Here is a 6157-nt window from a genome sequence, read left to right as displayed (position 1 = left end):
TCAAAGTCCTGCTTCGTGGCTGCAGTCGTCGATTAACTTTTTTACTTAATCAAACAAATATTGTTGGGTCAACTTTATTGATGCCTTTTTGAATTTAGAAGACATTGATTAGATACCTGTGCATCCTGTTCATGTACAAACTAAAGAGGTTTACCTCCCCAGAGCCTGTCAGAGCAGGACATGCCCTTTAGTCCTGAGATGTACCGGACTGCTATCCTCTGTACAGCTTCAAGTGCTCCTATGTCTGTTTGTGGTGAGGTGAGAAGATCTGCACACAGTTCTACAGATGCGGTCTCACTAGTATGTTACACAGTCTGAGTATAACATCCTGTGGTTTATATTAGGCAGTTTTTACAATATAACCTAAGAGATTTATTTGCATCTGTGCTTTGTCTATACAGTGAGAATGTTGTTTCTGCATTAACAACATGAATCCTTGTCAGAGGCTGCTTCCTCTAAGAGAGTGTTTCTCATCTTGTATTTTACAGTTGAAGGTCCTTTTCTTAATGTGTAGTGTTTTGCATTTAATGCAATATCACATTGCACAACTTTTCATAATCAGGCTGGAAACCCCCAGGCCCTCCAGGGTTTTGTGCCTTCCCTCACCATAACATATCATCTAAGGGGGAGGAGCGAATGCTTTAGATTCGTCAAAAATTTAAATCTCCAGTTTTCCATGGATCTCATCGTTTTAGGGTCCCCTGGTACCGATAACACTGATTTATCGATGATGGGTTTGTATCTCTTTGTGTGTGTGTCTGTTTGTCTGTGTGTCACAGGTTCTTGAGAGTGGCCTAGAGCTAAAATGGCTGGACAGAAAACCACCAAACTTAAAGCTTAAGCCTGTTTTGAGATGACGATGTGCAGATTAGTTTTTGAGACAAATCATGCAAGAGAAAGAAGCACTCTAGAGGAACTCTCAAATACTGTAATTCTGCAGTTAATTATGATTTTTTTCTTGTCAATTGCTGTTGTAATTATCAATTTTATGATCAGAAAGATCAGCATCAGTGTGGTAAATAATTACAGAAATGTTATAGAATAATTCAGGTAACTTGGTTCCTAGGGCGCAAAGTCTAGTGATGCTAATGTCCAAATTTTTGTCTAAGGTGCGTGATTAATAGCTGTGTGTATGTCGATTATGTAACTTATACTTGGAGAGTCTCCAAAACCAGAGACAAATTCCTTGTATACTTGGCCAATAAATCTGATTCTAATTTTCCAGTGATTTTCAGTCATTAACTTAAACTTAGTGAGTCAGGGGCAGTTGTGGCACAGCTCCTGTGACTGCCAGTCAGTGTTGGGGGTAACACGTTAAAAATAACACGTGTTTCGTAGTCAGATTACTTTAAAGTAATGAGTAACATAACTTAATTATTATTTTCTTTAAGTAAAAATACCCACATTACTTAAAAATATGATTTGCTGCATTACTATAGACTATTATACCAACCTTCAAAAAAAGTGACTAACATAACTCTGCTATTTCTTAGAAGTATTGCCCTTTTTCGCAAAGAGTCGGAGACGTACATGTGGGTGCTCTGGTCGTCTGGTGACAGCTAGTGAGGAAGAGGTTAAGTATGTGCATAGCATACAGTCAAGTGTAAGGCAAGAAGCCAATGGGCTTTGGCAGCTGGGATAGCGATCGATGTGCTCCTGTAAGTGCTGTGTGTGCGCGCCCCACCTCCATTGTATGCTTTTTATACCTGGGTTTTCCACGTGTTTCTGCCACCTCATATAGGATTCTGCTACCTGTTGAGTGTGTTCCCTCAGGTTCAGACCCAGGGGATCTGCCTTGTTTAAAAAACCCAAGAAAATGATCAAATTTGGTTGTGCTTCTGTTCCGTTTCATGGAGGTTCATGGGTTTAGGGTTTACAAAAAATGCTGTCCATTGAAGTATACAGTTTTTCATACAAATGAAGAAAGAGTAATGCAAAAGTAACACACTCTTAACACATTACATTCTGTAATATGCAACTATAATACATATTTAGTTACTTTTTTGTAAGCAATGTGTAATATAACTAAGTTATTTTTTAAAATAACATTGCCCGATATTGCTACCAGTGCTCAGTGTGACATACTCAGCAACTCATTCCAACTAGCCTGTGACTCGCCCAACTAAATCAAACAGGTTTGATTGTGTATCAAGTCATAGAGACCGGCTCTGTGTGTATGTGAGCTGACAATCAATGAACACATAGCTGGAAGTACAATGGATATATATTAATGCACCAATGAGGAACATGGGTGTTTTGGACCTTGCAAACAGAGGAGAGGCTAGCCTGTCTGATGTGTCATTCTTGGAAACAAGACATAAATTGTGGTGGAACTTGCTGTATGTATAAACACTTTTCACAAGCACTGGAACTTTCAGGAAGCTGATTATTGGCTGTCAGAAAAATGGGGTGAACTTGCATTAGTTTAGGATGTAAAACTGTGCTGTAAATGTCCCTAGTGAATTATAGTCATGTAAATAGACATACTCGGGCAATGAGATCAGCAAAGGCAGTCATTAAGTTTGACATCCCTCTGACTGGAAATTGTATAATGTGCTGTATGCTTAAATAAGATCATTTAAAGTCCTAGAGAGATTATATAAGTGAAGTTTATGGCTGAAAAGCACTGGAAAAGTTATATAATGTGTCACAGTATCCATCTATTTTCTAGTATTGATTTTTTAACAGGGTGTTAGAAAGGTGGAGATGACTCTAGGAGTAACAGGTATAATTCAGAAGCTGTATCAGGGTGGTTCAGCAGCAAACGGTAGAGTATACACACCAACACTCATATGTTAATACGGGGTCATGTTCCCAGTTGTTGCTGCCAGAATAAGCTTCAGTTCTCCACAAACCTGTAATAGACCATAAGAAGTGTAGAAAATGGACACATGCATTAACATTTTCAATAATATTGGGGTGAGCTCTGTGAGGAGAAGATCATGTAGACTGCTGAACTTGTAATTTGTTTGCTTTCAATAGGGAAGTAATATCAGATCATAAAGCCGCCAATGATTTAGCCTACTGCTGTGTTTATCTTGCAATTTGTTGTATCATTTTATAAATCAAATGATTAATAAAAACACCTTGAAGCAGAAAACAGTATAAAATGTAAGAAAAAAATGTTTGTAAAGAAAAAAACATGACAACTATAGGTTTCCAAGTATGCACAACTGTTTGTTTCATAGAGTTAAAGAAGGCTGCTGACTGGAACAGACAGATTTTCATTTAGTTTATGATAGAGGCAGTTTGTGATAAGAGATAATAACTATCTTGAGGATCCAAGACACGTCATCATATGCCTGTATTTTATTGTTGTTGTTTGTTTTTGTAATCAGATTTGTATTGAAAATGAGGAAGAAAAGACACTTTATGATAAAAAGTATTGGAACACTCCTCTTAATTATTGAATTCAGGTATTTCAATCAAACCCTTTGCCACAAGTGTATAAAATCAAGCACCTAGCCATGCAGTCTCCATTTACAAACATTTGTGAAACAAAATCGTTCTGAAGAGCTCATTGATGATAGGATGCCACCTTTGCAATAACATGATTTGTGAAATTTCATCCCTGCTGGATATTTCACAGTCAATTGTAAGTGGTATTTTTGGAAAATAGAAGTGTTTAGGAATGACAGCAACCTAGCCACAAAGCAGAAGACCACGTAAAGTCAAAGAGCGGGGTCAATACCTGCTAAGGTGCATAGTGCGTAAAAGTCATCAACGTTTTGCTGATTACATAGCTGAAGAGTTTCCAAGCTTTCACTGGCATTAATGTAAGAACAAAAACTGTATGGTTGGAGCTTCATAGAATGAGTTTCCTTGGCCAATGACCAAGTCCAATGCCAAGCATTGGATGTAGTGCTGTAAAGCACACCTCCCCTGGGGCCTCATGTATAAATGGTGTGTACGTACAGAAATGTTGCTTACAAATGTTTCCACGTTCAAATTGCGATGTATAAAACCTAAACTTGGCGTAAAGCCACGCACATTTCCACAGTACCTCATACCCTGTGGTACGCAAGTTCTCCGCTCAGTTTGGCAGACTGGCAGCACCCAGCTTCAAAGCAATGCTACTGTTCCTGTGTGGTTTATCTTTCTTTTTCAGATCCACATCCCTGACGTGGCTTTATAAATACACTGAAATTAACCGCATATTGTTTATTAGTTTAATGCATCTGATTGTAATTAACCTGTAACAATATAATGGTCCACAGAATGGTCAAACTATTACAAATACAATAGCTGGTTTAGCATTGTTACTCACACTGCACATTCTTCTTCTTCTTCTTTCAGCTGCTCCTGTTAGGTGTTGCCACAGCAGATCATCTTTTTCCATATTACTCTCACTGCACCACTCGGAGCAGCTGATTGGAAAGAGAATTATCGGTATACAGCATCAAGCACACTCTGCCTCAGCCATGCTTCCTATTTGAACTGCTTCTCACACGGCAAATGCTTCAAAACCTTTACTGTACAGACCTCGCGGCTCAGAAACAGTTTCATCCTAAGAGCTCTAAACGCAATCAATCACTCCAGCAACTGCTCCTTGTAGAACTGTTTGTACTTATAAGTACAATTACCTCACTGTAAACTTGTGATACAGTTATAATATTGCACAGCCTGAGCCACTTTATAAAGCACGTATTTACATGTGATGATGATATCATTTTTAAGATGAAATGCAGCAAAATATGTTTATTATATTATACAGATAAAACTTTAACTTTATTTAAATAATCTATATTGTTAATAATTAAAGGACACGGTGTCGCTACACTAGCAAGGATCTGCCGCTCCGTTCACGGATTGTTCCAGCCTCGCACTGTATGCTTCACTGGGACTGGCGTGAAGGATAGAATAATTAAACATGTACAGTACTACGAAGATATTTCAATGTTCCTTAAAAGTTTTGAAGAATCGGCTTTATGAGCTTACAGATGGCTTAATGTCTGTTACAGAGCTGATTGTGTGGCGATTGGGTATTTGGAGAAAGAAAAGGAAGCACAGGAATTTGAGGTTAGTACGTTTGAAAGAGACAGTATTGCTGCAATAAATTATTTTATTGAAGGTCGCGCACAATCACTGCACCACCGTGTTCCCATGTTTAATAACATGCTTTAACTCCTATCATCATGAAAATAATATCACGTATACATCTCAGTATTTTAGTTATTCAGAGAGCTTTAATATCATGAATGTAATGGATTCTTTTTCCTGTCGGAGATAGAGAAAGCCGGTTTAAGAAGCACGTAGTGATTGACACACATAGAGCACATAGAAAATCAAATACAAAATACAGCATTTAATGTACTACTTTAGTTACGATGAGATTTGAGAAACTAACAAATTAAAAGATTTTAAGATTAAGTTTATGATGTTCTACTTTAATGGCAAAATAAACTACGTGATTAAACTGGAAATTTTGAGATTAAAGTTGACATTTCGTGCTTTTTCCCCACTGCGTGCCTTTTTTTTTCTCTGTACCCTAATAAGCTTTCATATGACACTCAGACAGTGGGCTACGACTCGCCTTTTCTTGCCAAATTTGATATGCAACTTCTTTTTTATTTCGGGCACTGTGCGACTTTGTGAACATGAGCTTTTGAGTTTCTCCGACACGTTATCTCACTTAATCAGCTTCCTTTTCTTGTTTATACCACTGTTTAAACCAACAAATAGTATGTTTTTCCTTGCCTCCATTTGGTATTCACTGAAATTGTTATATTTTTCCTAGTGGTTTTGCCATTGTCTTTTCACAGAAAACTGAGCTTAAGGGCTATTTATAAAGATTTACATATTCTGGGAGGAGTTGGGGCAGGACAGCAGGCGCGTGTGTTACTTTTCAAGCTGATCAGGATTTATGTAGCGGAAGAACGTGGAAGTTTGCGTACACACAGATTCCTGCGTCTGGATTTTTCTGTTCGTACGCACATTCCCGCTTTTGTGCGAGGCCCCTGGACTGTGGAGCAGTGGAAACATGTTATATGGAGTGACGAATCATGATTCTTTGTTTGGCAGTCAGACACCAGGAGAACTTTACCTGCTTGACTGCATTGTGCCAACAGTGAAGTTTTGTGCAAGAGGGATAATGCTGTGAGGCTGTTTTTCAGGTATAGACTAGGCCCTTTACTTCTAGTGAAGGGCAATCTTAATG

At 38.2% G+C, this 6157-nt stretch overlaps 1 protein-coding gene across 2 annotated transcripts in view; it reads left to right on the top strand.

Moving 5' to 3' along the window:
* LOC120523823 (spermatogenesis-associated protein 13-like) overlaps positions 1–6157 on the top strand; it is a 208400-nt gene that overhangs the window by 1053 nt on the left and 201190 nt on the right. The gene's annotated exons all lie outside the window — the stretch shown is intronic.

The sequence above is a fragment of the Polypterus senegalus genome, chromosome 2 (assembly GCF_016835505.1).
Source record: "Polypterus senegalus isolate Bchr_013 chromosome 2, ASM1683550v1, whole genome shotgun sequence".
In the NCBI taxonomy this organism is placed as follows: Eukaryota; Metazoa; Chordata; class Cladistia; order Polypteriformes; family Polypteridae; genus Polypterus; species Polypterus senegalus.
The sequence above is the reverse complement of the archived record's forward strand: the minus strand, read 5'-3'. Positions and strand labels throughout refer to the sequence as shown.